This window comes from Humulus lupulus, chromosome X, assembly GCF_963169125.1.
Source record: "Humulus lupulus chromosome X, drHumLupu1.1, whole genome shotgun sequence".
Taxonomy (NCBI): domain Eukaryota; kingdom Viridiplantae; phylum Streptophyta; class Magnoliopsida; order Rosales; family Cannabaceae; genus Humulus; species Humulus lupulus.
The window spans coordinates 41,594,647-41,615,723 of record NC_084802.1 but is presented as its reverse complement, the minus strand read 5'-3'; the positions used below and the strand labels follow the sequence as shown (position 1 = coordinate 41,615,723).

The window sequence follows — 21,077 nt, the reverse complement described above, 5'->3', positions numbered from 1 at the left end:
AGGTAAAAAATTTCCCCCAAACTTGTTCAATGCACAATCTCCACCAATTCTCAAACAATCTCACAAAATTGAAATCACGATAGCATTATATAAGCAATATGATCAACATTCATCTCATTTAAATCGAAATATTCAGCAAGAAATCATACAATCTACAAAGATTTCGGATTCCACAACCGTGAGACCAAAAATCCAAAATTAAAAACAAAATGGAGAAAAGACTCACAATGTAGGTGTTGATCACAAAAACATGAAGCAAATAAGAGTTTAGTGAGGAAATACATATCAAAAGGAGGTTGGAAATTCGAAACCCAGTAGCGAAAAAGAGAAACTCGGAGAAGAGGAGAAAAAAAATTCTGAAAAAAAAACTAAATTTTTTGTGTTTTGGAGAGTTTAAAAAGTCTCTGACCCGTATGGTGCGGTCACGCTATAGGGTAGAGTGATCGCACTACTCCTACTAAGGAACCATCCTGAACGGTGTTAGGCGCGATCGCAGCACTCCAAGCACGGTCGCGCTACTTGTGTAATAAGGCCTGGGGCCCTGTAGGCGCGGCCGCGGCAGGCTCACCACAGTCGCGGGACGTGCCTAGAAAAGTCCTTTTTTAGCCCTTTTTCATTTTTTTCACGATTTGCACGATTGAATCCTTACAAAATCATTACTGAAACTTTAAAAATAAAATCTAAAACCTAAGAAAACAAAAATAAATTGTTCATTGAAATTCATATTTACAAACTAAAAATAAAAACAAGTGGGGTGCCTCCTAATGGCGCTGTCATTAACGTCATTTAGCCAAACACTGACCACCTTATTAGATTCAACTCAAATCTAAGCCACCCCTCAAGTCCTTAGAGCCATAATGTCATGAGTGAACGCTTGTTTCTTGATATTGCAAATTTGTGGAACTTTCCACCACTCATGTAACAGACGAAATTTCCCACTAAAGATCATTTTCACATGATGACAAACTGTTCGAATACCACATTGAGCCATGAACTTTTTCTTAGTGACTTCCAACTCACCACCCCCTATTTTCACCACATCAACTCTACAACAAATTGGAATTTTCGTTGCTGCAAAAACATTAAATGTTACCTCCTCTTTTGGAACTCGCAGCTTCAATTCACCCTTTTGAACATCAATTAACGCCCTACCGGTAGCTAAATATGGAATTCCAAGAATAATTGGGATGTTCGCACCTTCCTCCATGTCCATAATAATGAAATCCATAGGGAATAAAAATTTATCCACCTTTACTAGAACATCCTCAATAATACCCCTAGGATGTTTGACTAAGCAATCACCCATTTGAAGTGTCACAGTAGTTGGTCTCACTTCCCCCAATTTTAGTTTTCAATATATAGATAGAGGCATTAGAATCACACTTGCCCCTACAGAGTGCTTTCTCAAAAACTGCATACCCTATAGTACAAGGAAGGGTGAAACTACCCGGATCTTTAAGCTTGGGAGGAGGTTTCTTTTGGAGTATTGCGTTGCACTCCTCAGTAAGTGCCACCGTCTCATAGTCCCCTAGTTTCATTTTCTTCGACAATATTTCCTTCTTGGTGGAAGGAATGTTAATGTGAAGCTCTCGAAAAACATCTAAAAATATGGAAAGCTTCTTGTCAAGCTTATTCTTTCGAAGTCTCTACAGATAGGGAATCTTGATGTGATGATCAATTTTTATTTCTGGCTGATTCTCAAGGTTCTCAATAACCTTGACACACTCACTTCCTTCTCCTTGTCAGGCACCTTTTGATGCTTGTCGTATGTCGTGGCGACTACTTGAGTATAGTGGCAAATAAAGGTCAAACCCGCGAGGACTATGATTTAATTATTATTCAAAGTGCAAACAATAATTAAAAAGGGATTTTGTTTAAATATTTAATAACATAAAACAAAGCAATAATCAAAGAACAATGGATAATACGATTTTAGAAAACAGTTAAGAATTATTCTCCACCTTCAACAATCAATTTACAACAATAACAAATAATATTCTCTATTCCCAATTAAACTATTAACCCTGCAGATAACTCTTAAGCAATCAATTATTTCAGATTTCCTATTATAATTTATTAAAGCTAAGCGCTCTTAATTAATCATTTTTACCAAGCAATAAACCCATTAAGCATGTGATCTATTTAACCCAAGAAAAATATTACATTCAATGGAAACAAGCTAATCTAGTCAACAAATTCATTAAGCATGCAATTTATTTAACCTAAGTTCTATTCTTCATCACAATTTAAATACCTGTCACAATACTTAATTGTAATTTATCACTCTACTTAGAATCATAAACTATTAGGAGAATAGAAATCCTAAGATGATAATAGAACAATGCAAAACCCTAATTAGTGACCATCTAAATAAGATCTTAAAAGATTCATAGCATTCAAATAAAATTACAGAAGCAATTTAATATAAGGGAATAGAATGAATAAAATTCATCAATGCATTCAAGATCTCATGTCTAGGGTTTTGAAAGAACCCTTAAGCTAAAAGAAAACTTAGCTAGACATAATTAAATAAAAAAGCATAAAATTTACAAAGAGAAAAATGTAGAAAAGAATGTAGATAGAGTGTAGAGTCTCGTTTTCAAATAGAGACAAACCTCTATTTATAATAGTTCCATACTAACTAAAACTAATCAGAATAAAATTTAAAATCTAAAACTTAAACTTAAATTAATAGATATTAATTTGCTTTTAATATTATTGTGATATCTCCAATTTTCAAATTTGGAGTAAAAGTATTTGTAATGCCTCGAATAGCCAAGACCGTTACTATGTGTATTTTAAACAGTGTTGGACTTGCTAATCAAGTCATTTGGATTTAAATGTGTAACTGAGAGTAATTAACAGATTAGGGTTTAAAAGTTTTGATCATAGGAATAGTTACGTTCATTCAAAAGTTTAAGTTTGTACTTGGAAACCCAAAATAAATGTTTACAAGTCATTTACAACTCCAAAGGTAGTTACTACACAAGCAGGCCTAAGCGGCAAAATTAGGGTTTGACTCTAGTCCCTCTTTGAATCCTTGGCCGTGGCAGTCGAGCAGCTACATATGTACACGCCACCCCAAAGCTCTCCAACTCATGGCTAGTCCAGCTTCCCCTTTCCCTTACCTGCACCACATACCACCCGTGAGCCAAGGCTCGGCAAGAAAACTTAAATCAATAGATGCAAATAAACAGCAGAATATAAATAACATGTTTAGCAGTAATAACCCTACTCAATCAAACACATAGTCCAATTTAAACAACCAATGAGTTACACAAGTGTAGACTGCACTTCTAATTATTTAGGTGGCATTCAGGGCAGAAAAGTGAATATTGCACTCCCAGGTTGCCCTAGCCAAAACGGCATGTGTAACGCTCTGATTAGCCAAGATCGTTACACTTTGTATTTTAAATAGTGCTAAACTTGCTAAACGAGTCATTTGTCTATAAACATGCAACTAAATGTAATTAACGGCCCATGGTTAAAAATTTCTGTCAAAAGGGGTAGATATTTCATTAAAACGTTAAGTTGTACATGGGATCCCATAATAAACGTTTAGAAGTTTTTTACAGTTCCAAAAGGGTAATTACAACTCAAAAGTTACAACCCGCCGACCTAAGTGGAAAAAATAGGGTTTAACCCTAGTTTTTCTGAGAAACCTTGGTTGTGGTGGTCAAGCGGCTACATATGTACACGTCGCCACCTAAGCTCTCCAACTCATGGTTGGTCCAGCTTTCCTTTCCCCCCCCCCCCCCCCCTTACTTGCACCACATAGCACCCTTGAGCCAAGGCTCAGCAAGAAAACTTAAACATGCTCATAAGCAGTTAATATCACGTTACCAAATCATATTAAGCATGTCTAGCAGTAATAACCCTAATCATGCATGCATACCATTCAAATAAATGACTACAGCGTCATATGGGGCCAGATGCCCTAATTAAAGGATTAACTAAATCATATTGTTGCCCATTACTCAAAGTTACATAAATAATTAATCACATTGGGGCTCAACGCCCTAGGATATGGGACTAATAAGTCACCCTGAGGCCCATTTCCATATCCTCTATTGGCCTAGCATACCTGGCGCTTAATTTTCCACAACCATTGGGTCGGACAAGCGTATGATGCACTCCTGATTAAATCTAACCAACACGACCAGCGCTCAGCGCGCTATTGCCGTCCTTGACTCATAAGTCAATGCTTTTTGACCAGCGCTCAGCGCTATTGTCGTTCTTAACTCATAAGTCAAGCCTTTCTCAATTATGTAATGCTAACATGTATTCATCATATAACTAATATTCATATACAGAGAATTCATCATGTTTAATCAATCATTCATAGGCATAATCATAATCATGCACATTTACAGGGGCACATGCCCAATCAAGACTATATTCAACATTTGGGCCAAGCCCTAATCATGTACATCACGTATTGGGTGCAATTTCTTACCTCAGGTCCGAGTAAGAATGACCCTCGACTATGATCCTGATCCCGAGCCCCTAGCGATAACCTAGTCACAACCAAGTATAGAATCTCGTCAATAACGAGTAAACACAGGCTTCTGGACCAAGTACTAGCCTCCGGGACGTCGAATCCTACTAAATCGGTTCATAGGATCGATCCTGAGCCCTAAGGTTTGAGTTCCCGCACTCAAAACACTTTCTGACTAAAATCCTCTATTTGCGCCGCGGCACCCCAGCATTAGAGCCGTACCTCTCTCAAAAAGATAGCCCAGCCCCAAAACACTCAGGACACGGGCCGTGGTGCAACCTATCAGGCGCCCGGCGCTACCCAGCTTCAGGAAACCACCTGACACCTGAGTTCATGAGGGTCGTGGTGCGACCCTACGAACTCAGCTTTCTCAGTCCAAAATCCTCTAAAAAATCACCCTAAATTTGTACAAAACTCACCATTCAATCTCACAACATCCATTGAACCTCCCAGGCAACCAAACCCACGTTTCTAATGGATCAAAAACTCATTAAACCATGAAATCTGATTCAAAACTTAAGAAACTTAAGAAAATAGAAACTTGGAAATTCAAAGCTTAAATTACCTCTGATTAAGTTGTTTTCCCATTAAATCCTCCAACTATCAAGCTTCTAATCTCCCCTAGAATCATTATGACTCTAACCTTGCTTGAATCCGAGCCCTAAAACTTGAGTTTCCTTCGAAAATGGATCGAGCGTTAAAAAGAGAGAACAGGAGAGAGTTTGAACGTGTTTCTGTTTATGACAAGTTACTTAGGGTTCAAGTAACCTTAAGCAAATCCCAAGGCTCAGGGTACCAAAAACGTTCCCTTGGGGGTAAAATAGTCAAAATCACCAGAATTCCCTCCTGGTTTCACTAACTCCAAATATATCCTCGAATATTCATTCCCATTACCCAATATCCCAGTAATGTACTAAATACCCAAAATACCCCTTGATTCACCCCAAGTCAAGTATTGGTCCCGTTGTGACTTTCCGCTAACTTGCTCCCTAGGATCGCCTCGTGCCGAGTAACCCAAATATATCCATATAACAATGTGGTGTCACACATATATCACATATATGCCAAATATACTCATAATGAGCCAAATTACGAAAATTTCCCTTCTGATAAGAAACGGGCCTAGATGCATATTTAATACACCTAAACATGCATATCAATTCATACTATAATATAATTCACATAATCATACAATGATACACATAAATATCACATATACACATAATTTTCCATAGTTTGCCATCCTGACCCTCTAATCAAGGCCCTAAGCCTTATTAGGTAATTTGGGATGTTACAGCTTGCTCTGCACGCTTATTGCCGACCCCGTCTCTTAGACTGGGCTTTCTGATCAGGTATAATCAGATATATAGTTTACCTAACACACAATGAGATACAATGTATGCAAGCATGCCTAATCAATTAATCACAAGCATAATTATAGTCATATTCCTTAATAGGGGCCCGAGCCCTAATTGCAACTAGGGTGCAATTTTCTTACCTCGAGTCCTAAGCAAATAGCATATGGCAACCCCGAGCACGATCCTTATGCCCAAGCCTTAACGGTATAACCTAGTCACAACATAATAACGGATAATCATCAAGAACTAAACTAATTAAAAGCTTCGAGATTAATTCCTAGCCTCCGAGACCTCGAATTCTACTAAACCGAGTAGTAGAATCCCAACTGAGCCTTTAGGTTTGAGTTCCCGTGCTCAAAAACCCTATTTGGCCAACATCCCAAATTTGAGTTGCGGCGCCCCTCACAAGCGTCGTGACTCTCTTCAAGTCAGAGAGCCAATACCCTTAATTCCTTGGACACGAGCTGCGGCGCTAAAGCGATTCAGAGAACTGGCCTAGCCCTGAGTTCATGTGGGTCGCGATGCTCCAGGAAAAGCGCCGCGGCACAACCCTGTGAACCAAGAAAAGTTAGTAATTTCAAAAATCGCAATATCTTCTAAAACCCCTCCAAACTCAATTTCCACCCCAAATTGACAACCCAAACTATTCTAGCAATTCAGATACACAATAAATAACAAACAATAGCCTCTAAAACACATCAATTATAACTTAAAGTCCTAAAAACTCAAACCCATGCTAACACTTAAAACTCAGCAAAAACTTGAACAAATACAGAATTTCACCAAAAAACAGAGTACAAATTCTTACCTCAGCTGTGAATTTCGACCCTAAGCTGCCTTTAAACCAATCCTAGCTCAAAAATTCTTAGATTTCCAAGCCAATTCTCCTAAAAAATTCAAGAGAGAGAGAAACGAGATAGAGAGAGAATGGACTGAGCTAAGAGTGTTATGTTCTGCATTCAGAAGGCTTCTATAGCCTAAGTCTATCTAAGGATAGAGAAAAGACCAAAACGCCCCTAGCCTTAACCTTAGTTCTTTACTGCCTCCAAGGGAAAAATCGTCATTTGCCATCATTTCCCACTGAACCTCAAATATCACTATAAATTTCCAATCAACCTCGACATACTCAAATAGTCACCAAATAACTTCCCATTACCCGATAAACCCCGACAACATACTAGATTACTAAAATATCCCTAGGCTCACCACGAGCCGGGTATTTGCCCCGTTGTGACTTTTCCACCAACTCGCTCACTAGGATCGCCTAGTGTCGAATACCGCCAATATATACACATAATAATGTGGTCTCGATCACATAACACATATAATTACAATTATACCCTCAATGAGTCAAAATTACAAAAATTTCCTCATTACTGAAAATGGGTCCGCATGCATATTTAATACACACAAACATGCATAAGTATTCATATCACAATATAACTCATATATGCCACATAATCACACATATATTCAATTAAATTCACATATTAATCCAGTTATGCCCTCCTGGCACACTAATTGAGGCACTAAGCCTTTTTAGCGATTTTGGGATGTTACAGTATTTGCTAGTTGGTTGCAAAATTGGAGTTTGAATCTGTTATTTTCGTATTCCTCAAGAAACTGATTTTTCCCACACAACTAATCATATTTTGGCCATATCTCCCTCGATATAACTCTGAATTCAACAATTCAATATCTTTTGGAAAATATCTACAACTTTTATTTCTTGAAAAATTTCCAAAATATAGCTGGAACATTGTCAAAATCGCTCATGGAGTTTCAGTTTCAGCTCTGGCTCAGATTCAGGCTCCAACTCTTTTATTTTCTTTATAAAAATATCACACTAACCTACAAAACCAAATAAATCAAATCAAAATTAAATATTTTCAAATAAAAAATATATTAAATTAAAGCCATATAAATATTAATTCAAACTCAATTTATTTTTATATTAATGAATGTGTATTTTAACTCTTAAAATTCTTTTTAACCCAAAAATCACAAAATACCATAAACAAAATTAAAATCATTAAAATAACTAAAAACTAACAATTTCTAAGACTAAGGAAATTAAAAATATATGATCAAAATTTAACTTATCACGTTTTCTTTAGAAATCACTTCTTGTGTAGGTTCATCTATCACATTTTCGCTTCTCAAAGAGATTGCATTGTAGCACTGCTTTTTAGGATTCACTTCAGTAGTGCTCGATTAGTTCCCTTGAGCACAGTTTCTCATTATGCTAGCCAAATAACCAATTTTAAGCTCCAAATTCTGAATAGACAACCTTGTCTCTGTCATAAATTGGTTTAGGAAATCTGTCTGAGCATCAGCTTGCTTCACTTGAGGGGGATGTTGTGGTCTGACTAAAGGTTGATAATATGCTGAAGGAGGCTGCTGGAATGGTTGCTGGCTTTGTTGGAAAAGCTGTTGAACACCCTGATTATTTTTCCAAGAGAAATTAGGGTGATTCCTCCACCCTAGGTTGTAAGTGTTGGAGAAAGGGTTGTAGGCTTGCCTATTAAAATTTCCCATCATATTCACTTGCTCCATAGGGATGGCATTATTCACCTCTGTTGCCATACAATGCTTAAAAGAATGAGAACCTCCACACATTTCACACGCTATCTGCATCTGCATGGCTTTAGCTAAGATGTTGTTTTTCTGCAACTGCTTGGTTAAGGTGGCAACTTGAGCAATTAACGTTGTGGTATCATCTAGTTCATGAATCCCAGCTACTTTTATGTTACTAGTAGCTCGCTCATCAGCCCATCGGTAGTTATTCATGGTCATTTCTTCCAGAAACGCATAGGCCTCATTAGCATTTTTACCCATGAATGCTCCTCCTGCTGCGACATCCATGATGGTGCACGTAGTAGTGCACAACTATAGAGTCCAAGAACTCTTAGCTAGTTAGATATTAGTAGTAATAGTAATTGCTAGTAACAGTTGTAGTATTTTTATGATTGTGAATTTTGGTTCAAACCGGGACTTAGTTGGACACTCGTAGTAACACTTGTAGATTTTATAAGTTTAACCTATAGTTTAAGAATATTAATTATAACCTAAGGTTTGATTAATATGACTGATTATGGAGATGATAATTATTATACTATAAGGTTTAGATAGACCCAATAAGATATTAACACTTGTCATGTGTGTGTTTAATAAGAAATTAAGAATTTTTTAGGAATAAGTTTATTAAGAGTAATATTTGAACATCCTAGGGTCTGTCAGCAGCTTTGAAATCATTAAAGGACTTAGTCAAGGTTGTTTACTCAATTCAAATTAGGCTAAAAAAGTGTAATTACGTGTATAATATTTCAGCGTATGCCGATATATCGCAGCTCTAGGGGGCGATATATCGCCATACGGGGATACGAAAAACAAGTAGCTTCGCACGACAACCTCGGGTATATCAGCCCAGGCGATATATCACCTAGCCTGGGCGATATATCGGTTGTGGTGTATGGTTTTCAAACAATTTTGAAACAGAGCTCATTTTAATCCTTAACCTCTTGATAAGTCCAGAATCTTTCTGGCCGAGTCTTCAGCCTCTGCTGAACGGTTATTCAAATATTTTTCTGTTAAAAAGCCATTATTTTATTCAAGCTAAATGAAGATCTTTTCATTCTTGAACTCTATAAATAGGACCTAGTACCCAGCCATTTCTTCATTCATCAAGCTGAGTTCAGAGCCTACAAGCTGCTAGGATTACTTTAGAGTGTAAACACTTGGGTTGGGGTTATAAGCTTAATAAACACTTGGGAAGTAAGGTTTATAGTATATTTCGGTTTTGAGGTGTAGTTCGGTCATAGAAGCACTCAAGGTATTCCTAATTCTAGTTCCTTTCTGTATTGTTCTTATAGTTTTTCTACTCAAATCCTAACTCATATTCTCTATTCTTGGTTAGGCATCTAAGATCTTGAACGTAAAATTTTGTTGGTAAGTATCTTTTCGATGATGTAGTTAGTTCTTATCATCTCTATTCTTTAGTACACTCACCTCTCTATTGTGGTTTTTAGGAGTGTTCCAAAGTCCCGATCTTGTTCTCATATCCCGGTTTTTGGTAAGGAAAATAGGGTAGATTTGTATGCTTTTATGTTGTTCATATATGTTCATGTTATAAGTATGATATGTTTGTTTTTGAATTGTTTAGATAACAACCACATAATTTGTTTAGATAACAAATAAATAACTTGTTTAGATAACAAGTCCCAATAGTAAATTCCTTGGGCATATGATTGTTTAGATAACAGCCCCATAAATTTATGTGACATGTTTAGATAACTAGCCCCGTAAATTTATGGGCATATGATTGCTTAGCTAGCAAGTCCCAAGAAGTATGATGGCCATTGTAATAGATGTTGTATTTATATAGTTATATGATTATAATTTACAGTTTATAGTTTATGTGTATGTATATGTTTCATGCTTGTAGTAGATTTTCCTTGTTAGGCATTAGGCTCACTCCTTTATGTTTTATATGTGCAGGAAAATAGTTATAGCGGCAGGAAGGTTCTTGGCAGCTTGGGGATGTGTATTGAGGCAAGATGGAATCAGTGGATTGCGCGTTCGATTAAAGGATGAAGTTTTTAAGTCTTTTAGTTATGATTTTTATGTATTATTTTTCCGCACTTAATTTTGTAATCAATATATTTAAGTTATATTTTGTTTTATTTTCAAAACAATGGGATCCCATATCCTAAGTGAGATTTTTTGTGTATTTAAACCTTTACTTTACAGTTTTAAATAAAGTTATGGTGTTTTCATATGTACATTTTCTTAAGATTAGTATAGTAGTTATTAATGGTCCAAGGTGTAGAATAGTTGGGTCGTTACAACAACCCATTGTAGAAATTGTGTACCAACATCCACTTCTCAATGTCATGATGGGGACACTTTCTCAAAAATTCTTTGAACCTCTCCCAAGCATCATATAATGATTCCCCATCAGTCTAGAAGAAGTTATTGTTCTCTCCTCTCGACTTTGCAGCCTTTGATGGAGGAAATAACTTGGCGAGAAAATTTTGTGCTAGATCCTCCAAGTGTTAATAGATTTGGAATGCAGAGAGTTTAACAAACCCTTGGCTCTTTACCTCAGTGAGAATGGGAACAACCTCAATCTGATAGCATTGTCACTCACCCCATTCATCTCAAAAGTTGCGCACAGCTCCAGGAAATTAGCTATATGCATGTTTGGGTCCTCCGTAGGTAATCCACCAAACTAAACGATGGACTGGACCATTTGTAGTATTGCCAACTTGATCTCAAAATTGTTAGTTGAAACGGTGGGGTGTCTGATGCATGAATGCATTCCCGTAATAGTTGGGAGTACATAATCTCTTAGAGTTTGAGCCCCTTGCTCCTGGGCTTGATCCTATGCTTCTGTAGCCACTGCCCATTCGATATTGTTCACGACATTATTTACTGCATTCCCTTGGTTTGCAGCCATCCTTGTCTTCAACCTCTTTTTCCTTTGGTTCTGTCTACAAGTTCTCTCAATCTTAGGACTCACTAGTAATATCATAAATGTTTTACCTCATTGCATAAACCACAACTACATGAGATAAGAGTAGGGTTGGGCATAAATGAGTGTGGGTCGAATAACTCGGCCAACCCACACCGAATAATGGGCCGAAGGGGCCGAATTATGATAGGTCAAAGCCCAATCAGTGTCTCAAAGCCACAACCCGAGTAGTATGTCTTGGCCATGGGCCCAGAAGCCCAAACCCTTATATAACCCAACCCAGGCCAGTCCCAATTTAATAAATAAAATTATTTTCATTTTTATACCCTAAATATAAATAGAAAAATTGTTCTTTCCTAACCCTAAATCACTACATTCTCTTCTTCGTCTCCTTAGTCCCACGATACTCTTAGTCACTCTACACTTCCCAGTCGGCCACACCACACACTCAAAAGTATATGGGAAGGAGTGGTGAAAAGTTTGGGGCTTATTTCCTTTCTCATCTGGGTTTGAAAAATCTAATGTCTATGTCATTGGTTGTGCAAAATTATGTGGATCTTTAACTCAGTTTACTAAATTTCAAAAGGATCTTTGTTATTTCAAAGTTCTCCCCTTCTACTCCATTGTCGAACTATCCACTACACCACCATGGCACCATGGCACCACACCAGGTCTTCATTAATTAAGTTTTATTTTATTTTTTCTTGAATATGCATACACTTATTAAACCAAAATTTGGACATTTGATTTATATAAGATTTTGTAATATTGATTCGGAGGGGATTGAGAGTCCAAGTCTCAAAGGCAAGAAGTCCAAAATGTTGTGAGCTTTTAGATTGATTTATTTTAATCTCGAAATTAAATCGAAAACATAGTTCTGTTTGAATACTCTATAGTTTATATGTATATATAAATATAAATATTTTCTTTTTGCAAGAACTTAGATCTACATTATTTTGCAAGTGACCTTTTTGTTATATGTTGTATTTTTTTATGTAGAGGAGATAAAGACTCCAAGTCTCAAATGCAAGCAGTACAAGTATAAGCTTTTCCATTAATTTGTTATTGTCTCATTTTTAATTTATTTTTTAATTATGTTGATATTTTTATATGTTCAAGTTAAAGGTATCTATTTTTATTTTTTATTTTATTAGTGACATTCATTTTTATTTTCTGTTATTTGATTTGGTAGTGTAATATTGTTACTTTTTACACCAGGAACCGATTGGCACTGTTATAAGAAAAGGAGAAATATTGTTGTCAAATTGTCAACTGTCAAGGAATATGTATTTTTTCTTGAACATATTGTTTGGATGATTGTAACGCCCTACTACCCAGGGACCGTTACGTTGTGCATTTTAAACAGTGATAAACTCGCTAACCGAGTCATTTGGCCATAATCGTGTAACTAAGTATGATTAACGGTTTAGGGTTAAAAAATTTGGTCAAAGATACAGCGTTTCACTAAAACGTTTACCGTATACATTGGGATCCCAAAATATAATTTAAAGGTTAATTACAAGAAAATATTTACAACCAGCCGACCTAAGCAGCAAAATAGGATTTAACCCTAGTTCCTCTTTCAACCCTCGGCCGTGGTGGTCAAGCAGCCGCATATGTACACATCGTCACCTAAGCACTCCAACTCAAGGATGGTCCAGCTTTCTTTTGCCTTTACCTGCACCCATGAGCCGAAGCTCAGCAAGAAAACTCAATATGCTCATGAACAAGTAATAACATGTCACCAAATCACAATAGGCATGCCTAGCAGCAATAATTCTACTCACGCATGCAAGAAGGTACAAATAAATGTTTGTGGAGCCCTGTGCTCTGAGTAGATGACTAATAAATCTCTCACTCTGAGGTAGATGACTAGTAAGTCTCTCTGAAGTAGATGACTAGTAAGTCTCTTTGAAGTAGACGACTGATAAGTCTATCTCTGTTTAGATGACTGATAAGTCTATCTCTGTGTAGATGACTGATAAGTCTATCTCTGTGTAGATGACTGATAAGTTTATCTATGTATAGATGACTGATAAGTCTATCTCTGAGTAGATGATTAATAAGTCTATCTCTAAGGTCCCACGCCCTCCTATCCATGCGACGTATCAATCACCTGAGCTTATAGCCCTGGCTCTATGTAACTAGCCTTTAGACTAGACAAGCGCTTTTGTTTTCATCGAACTTAGGGTCGATCAAGCATTTCATACTTATTTTGATAATGCTTATGTCGATTAGATCTAATATTTTCGGCTTGTGTTAGACATGCTAATACCATTCTTGACTCATAAGCCAATACCATACGACTAGTGCTCAATACCACTGTCGAACTTGACTAATAAGTCACAGCTTCACAGTCAATACTGACACCATTGCCGATTCTGACTAATAAGTCAGTTCCACTCACAAGTAAGCAATGGAACCAGGCATATATCATATGTCAAATATCCAAATACAGGGCATTCAGCATGCTTACTCAACATTCACTAGCATAATTATGATCATGCACATTTGCAGAGACTCAAGCTCTGATCAATCTCATATTCAACATTCAGGCCATGCCCTAATCACGTGTATCTTATGCATCACATGCATCACATACTGGGTGTAGTTTTCTTACCTCTGGTTCGAGCGTGAAACAAGTTAAAAAACAACCCTTGAGAATGATCAATCCGTTGATCCCTGAGCGGTCACCTAGTCATAACCAAATATGGAATTCCATCAATAAAATCAATAATAAAAGGTTCATGATCTAAACCTCGCTCTCGGGACCTCGAATCCTACTAACACGATTAATAAATTCGATCCCAAGCCTTAAGAATTGAAACCCCAAGCCTAAAAGCCTAAAAAGTACCCAAAAGAATGCCCTGGAAAAACAGGCGCTACAGACATCCAGCCATCCCTTGGACAGCATTGTAGCACCCTACACTAGGCGTTGTAGCGCCAGAACCAGAGTGTTCAAACTCTGGTTTTTCCTCTTCGAGTTCTCCAAATTCCAAACCTCAAAAACTGACCCCAAACCTCAACCAAACCCACAAATGAACCCAAAAACCAATTCTACAAGTCTTAGACATCAAAACCCAATCAAACTTTCCCAAAAACCTCATTGAATTCCCAACTAGTCAATCCAAGATTTCAACTAAAACCAACTGAAAAACAGGGCAAGAAACCAGAGAATTCATAGCTGAAACCTTACCTCAAACTCAGGATTAAACCCCCTTCAATGGCTGAACATAAGCCTAGAACCTCGAGCTTTGATTCCCTAGCTTGAATCCTTAAACTAAGCTTCAAAATTTCAAAGGAAAAGAGAGAAGAAGATGAGCGGGAGGAAGAGGAAGGAAGAGCACTTTGTTTTGGCCTCTTTCTTCTATAGCCATCCTACTTTAAACATATCCCTTGGTCAAAAGACCAAAATACCCCTAGGTTAAATAATTTCCTTTCAAGGCTAGCAAGGGCAAAATCGTCCTTTCTCGTCTATCTCGTCAATTATAATTAACGCCCTCCAATTCTCGTTATTCCCAATATTCTCAAATAATAATAAATCATATCTCATTACCCTATAATTCCCGGTAATGTACTAATCATCAAATTACCCCGAGACTCACCCCGAGCCCGGTAAATAACCTCAATATGACCAAACCGCTAACTTGCATTCAAAGATCGTCTCATGCTGAATAGCTCGAACAAATCCACACTATAATGTGGCCTCATCCATAAATCCCCAACATGTATGAAAATATACAAATATGCCATCAACAGGCCAAATTATGAAAATCGCCCAATTAATTAGGAATGGGTCCACATGCATATTTAATACACATAAACATGCATATCAAGTCATATTATGGTATAACTCACATAAGCACATAATGACACACATAAATATCACATAATTTCAAAATTTTCCATCCTGACCCCCTAATCAAGGCCCTAAGCCTTATTAGGAATTTAGGTCGTTACAATGATAATTTATGAACATATTACTTGCTGAAATTGTTTGCATTTTGTCATATTTTGAAACTGTTTATTTGTTAAGTGCTGAAATAAGTGTGAAATATTATGATATTTGCTTAAATAAATAAGCGATTGTTTTTAATATGTATAAGAGCGATGGAAAAGTTTCTTACCCCAACTTTCACCCAACTAGGTGACATATTTTAGACTCATTTAGGAGTTCTTTGAGTCCAAAAATGGTAGAGGCACTAGTTTGCACTCAAAATTGGTTGAAGGAAAGTCATGATGGGATTCAAACAAGAGAGTATTTGGATGATATACATGCTTATGAGTTTCTTGAAGAAGGTAAACAAAATAACTTCTTAACAATGTTCTTTCTTTATTGTTTTTTATTTTCAATAAGTATGTAACTTTTTTTTTTGAATTGTAAACAAAAAACTTAAGGACAAGGCAGCAACAAAGGAGAAGACCAATGCACCCATTGCCATTGTTGATTGATGGATTCAAGATTTTTACTTTGTTTAAATTTCTATGAACTATCTACTTGCTATTATGGATGACTATAATGATTTTAAGACTTGTGTTTCAAATTTGGATGACTGTAATATTTGGGTTATACTAACTAGTAGTAGAATCTACTAAGACATTATTTTCTTCATTTTAGGTTTTAATTTGATCATCTTTTCTTTAATTTGAATTGAATTATTAATTTTGATAAACTTGATAAAAAAAATTAAATGGGTTATAACCCAACCCTTAATGTAATTAGTAGGGTTGAGTTATATATTAAAAATATTTTAAATGGATTAGAATTCTCTTAGTCGATGTAATTGGGTTGGCTCATTCAAACACCCTCAACCCGGCCAACCCAACCCATGCCCAACCCTAGATAAGAGAATTCAGACACAAACCAAGTTGGAATTATAAAATAGAAAACAACCAAATTAGAATAGAAATTATTTATTTTGATATCAATAAAACAATCCCCGGCAACGACGCCAACAAACTTGTTGCAATAATTTCAATGTGCAAATATACACAATCGTAGACAAGTAATAATAGAGTTAAGTAGAGTATCGTCCCACGAAGATTGTTTATCAAGTACTAATAATTAAATTCTTAATTCTATTTGGCTAATAAAACTTAGATTCAAGAATATCAAGAGCAAAAGCAAGAATTGACAAAACTAACAATCAACAAATAACATAAACAAATAAAAGTGAATTAATTCATTGGATGTAAAGCTAGGGCATTTAATTTCATCATCTATCCACTTTCTTACTTCATCAATATAATTTCCATTATTCTTTCTCTTATTGTGATAGCGAATTTACCAAAGCAATTTATATTCTTACTAGGATACATAAATCTCTCAACCTATATGCAAATTTTCTACATCTCTATGATAAATTACAAACATAAGGAAATCATTAAGAATAGAAATCATAAAAGCTACACAAACCATATAGGCACACTCATCCTATATCGAAATCTATGTCTATTCAACTATAGCATATTTAACTCTCACCTCTCAGATTTTGAATTAAATTCATAAATAATGCAAATAACGACATCAAATTATTCACATTCATTAAACACAAATTATATAGATCACAATGAAGAACAAGAAATCATAGAAATTGCATTAACTAATAACAAAGTATCAAGAAATCATAATCATATATAGTGTTAACATCCATTAAACTAAAATAAAACATAATTAAAAATGAAAGAAGAAAAAAAAACTCTAAAGTGATCCAATACTCTCCACTGAGCTTCCAACCCTCCTCTCCAAGTCTAGACTCTGAAAAACTAAGTTAATCTAATGAAAATCACAATTAAATACAAAACCCTACGTTTTCCCCAAGTGAAATGACCAAAATGCCCTTAATTTTAATTATGCAAAAATTCCCTTTTTCCAGCACAGTAGCACGATCGCGTTGTGACCTAGCACGGTTGCGCTACCTCATCACAAAGTTAGTTTTTGCCTGAATTTCATCCTTTTTGTCGAGTTTTCACCCTTTTTCGTTCCAAAGCATTCCGAGTCCTTCAAAACCTAAAAACAAACCAAAACAAGTGTAAAATAGAACAAAATAACCCTAATTAACTAAAACGCTACCTAAAAAGACACACTAAAATGAATCTAATGAGCTAATGTTTTCTAAAATATATATTCTTTAAATGTGTTTTACTTTAAAACCTTGAATAAACCAATTAATAAATAATGAAAAAATATTATAAAAATTTGTAATAAATAATGAGAGAAAGTAATATGAAAAAAAGAAAGTGGAAAAAAGAAAAATGAGGAGAAAGAAAACAAGAAGAGAAAAATTAATAGAGTATTGTGAAAAAATGTGATAAGGGAGAAAGTGATAAGACAAAAGAAAATTAATAAACAAAATAAGAAGAGAAATAGTGAGGAGAAAGAAAACAGAGAGAGAGAGAATGATGAGAAAGAAAGAGATAAACGAGAAAATGACGAGAAAGAAGGAGATGTGACCAAAAATAAAGAGTAAAGAAAAGAATATTGATATGGGTGTTGAAATTGGTTAAATATAAATGTTAAGTAGTGTTACATAAGGTCGTGTAAAATACTTAACGGTTTTTACTTAAGTTGAAGTGAAAATATGAGTTTTTGTTGTATGCATTATTAATTAAAGTTTATTGGTCCAAAGTGATACAATAAAGTATCTGAGCTTGCCCTAAAAGTTTAGAATCATTTGGAGGTTATTAAGGCTGATTTTTGGTGTCCTAGGTAGTGGGGAGGCGACATGTCGCAACCCAGGTGGTGACATGCCGCTACAAGGCTTAAAACCTAATCCAAGACAGAGGACATGCGTTCTGTCGCCTGTCTCAAGATTTAAATTACATTTTTTGGCTCCAAAATGATGTGTTTAAAAACTCTAATTCTATTGATTATACTTAATGATGATGCTTACACTATAAAATGGGTCTTTTTTAGTTGTAAAGTATTTATCACACTTTTCAACTCTCTCTATATATAGCTCTCAAAGATCATAAGTTTTTCCAAGAGAATTCATCTAGAAAATACTTGTCTTGAGAATTTCAAAGGTTTATTCAATCACAATTCTCTTTCCTCTTAGAAAAAGCCTCAAACATCAGTGGTGGGCTAGGAAATAGAGAATTTAGACAGTGATACTTCTCGTGTGTGAGCCGTATGGTGTTTCTCCCCCAACATTGAGTCTACAAGTGGTGTTCTTCTTCTCGTCATAGATTGGATTTCGATCAACAATTTGCACTTGCTTTCTTTCTAAATTTTTTGGATTTCTATATTGTAAGTTTCATCTCAAATCTATATAGATAGGTGATGTAAGTTCACTCTCCCCCAACAATGGACACAGTTCACTCTCCCTAACAATGGGCACTATATGGTGCCTAATAGTTGATGATGTGACAACTAGTAATTAGTGCAATTTAATATTGAGTCTCACCTCTGCTATTTTAAATTTGAATATGTGTGGAACTCAATATTAAATTACACCAATCATGATTTGTCAGATCATGTGGTGTTGGGCATCTTAAGGCACCATAAAGTAACATTCTGAAGAAAATTTAGTGAGATAAAATAATGAGAAAGAAAGTGATATGAGAGAAAGTGTTGAGAGAAAATGATGTAAGATAAAGTGACAAAAGAAATTAAAAAACACAATAATCAACATTTTGTTCTCAAATTATTTTGTTTTTTAAACTTTGTTTCTAAAAAATGATATCTAAAAACAATGAATACTACCTCTATTTACTTTCAGAGAACAATTTTTTATTTTAAAAAAATAGATTTTTTTTAGTATCAATGCCAAATAGACTCATAATGCTTTAATTTATAATTTTTAAAGGAAATAATAAGGTTATGCATTGATTTTTTTTTTCTTTTGAAAAAAGACAAATAAGATTCTTTGCCCATTTTCGTGAATAATTGACACTACAAAAAAACACATCCTTCAATAAGGTTCCTTTAAAAAATCTGATGGAATGCTAACATGGCATGCTAGATTCATTATACAATGTTGATGTGGCATACTTAGTAGAAGTAAGATCATACGAAGTCAATAATTCGGGAAAATATCCTATATGGTCAAAAAGAAAAGTATTTAAAGTTCAATTTTAAAAATAAAAAAACTTCAAAAATAAAATTTTATATACATTTAATTAAATTAAAATTAAATCTAATCTAAAATTAAAAATATGTTTACAAACTAAAAAATAGCCAATCAAAATTAATTTAATATATTAAAACCTTAAAATATAATTTAAAAAAAATTAAAATCAAATAAAACAAAAACCCAACTATTTTTCTCTTCTTCTTCCTCATCTGTTCCTTGCCATGCAAATAAGTTGCAATTCAAATGTTCTTAATTTTTTTACGATTCATTCTTGCCAAAGAGAAAATACAAACCCATATAAAGAAAAAATGCCTAAATTAAAGTTGCATTTTACAAAATTCATATAAAGAAGGCAATTAGATTGGATAAAACAAAATTAAACTCAGATCGAATAAAATTAAGGGAAACTTACAAAAAGAACTTGATTTTGCCAGAAAAAAATATATTTTTTTACGTTCTAACGAAGTTTTTTTTCAATATTACTATTTTAGGTAAATTTTTACATTTTTACAGTTTTATCTTCTTTTTCCTTATTATTTTGTTTTCAATTTAGGTTTTTTTGGGTTGATGTTTAATTATTCTGATGTATATTGTTATTTGTATTGTTTTCAAGTTGTTTTTTAGCTTATTTTTAGCTTGATGTAGTGAGTTGTTATCATGTTGTTTTCTAGTTGATTCTGTTAAGACATATATTATTTTCCAAGTTGTTATTTTTCTGTTGTAACAGACTTAGTGCTGTTTTGTTATTGGTTGGGCTTTCTTATATGTAAGAGGCACAACCCTTTGTATTCGTAACTGTTTTTACTGAGAATAAAAGATATGCACAGTTCTCTTTTATCTCCTAATATAGTATCAGTAGTAAACTAATACTTCTGCACAAACTCAAGATCCTCTTCCATGGCGGGCACAAGGGCCTCTAAATCTCAACAACAAACTCAGGTCCCCATCTCTGGACCTCCACAACAAACTCAGATCCCCATTTCTAGATCTCAACAACAACAAACTCAAATCCCCATCTCTGGATTTTACGCACAAACTCAGGTCCCAATTTCTGGACCTCAAGCACAAACTCAAGAACCCACCTCTAGTTCTCAGACCCATTCGATTCCACCATCTCCTCCGGTTTTCAACTTCACTGGCGGCACTGAGTTCACCACCAACCAGTTTGCTTCAATCACCACCACCAACACTGATCGATCTGGTCAAGAAAGCTCCAAGAATCCCTATCATTTGGGGACTGGTGATCATCCTGGTTATCTCATTGTTCCCACCGTTGACTGGCCAAGAGAACTTTCAATCTTGGAAACGTGCTGCCACAATCTCCATCAGAGCAAAGAATAAATCAAGATTCATCAATGGTAGGTTACCTTGCCTATCTTCTGATCATCCTAATTTTGAATCTTGGCATACTTGTAACAATATGGTCATGGCATGGATTCTTCAATCGGTGTCCAAGGAGATTGATGCCAGCATTATGTATCAAGAAAAAGTTGTTGACATGTGGAATGACCTCCATGAGAGATTCAATCAAGGTAATGGCCCTCAGAATTTTCAACTCTAGACTTCTCTGCATAGCCTTAAACAAGGAGATCGAAATGTCAATACTTACTTCACTCAGCTCAAAGCCTACAGGGATGAACTGAATGAACTCCAACCTTACACTCCTTGCACTT

At 35.3% G+C, this 21,077-nt stretch overlaps 1 non-coding gene across 1 annotated transcript; it reads left to right on the top strand.

The window, feature by feature from the left end:
- The first annotated feature begins 10,743 nt into the window (after nt 1-10,743).
- Nucleotides 10,744-10,850, top strand: LOC133807732 (small nucleolar RNA R71). The gene has a single exon (XR_009879629.1). It is a non-coding gene; the product is annotated as a small nucleolar RNA R71 (small nucleolar RNA).
- The last annotated feature ends 10,227 nt before the right edge of the window (nt 10,851-21,077 follow it).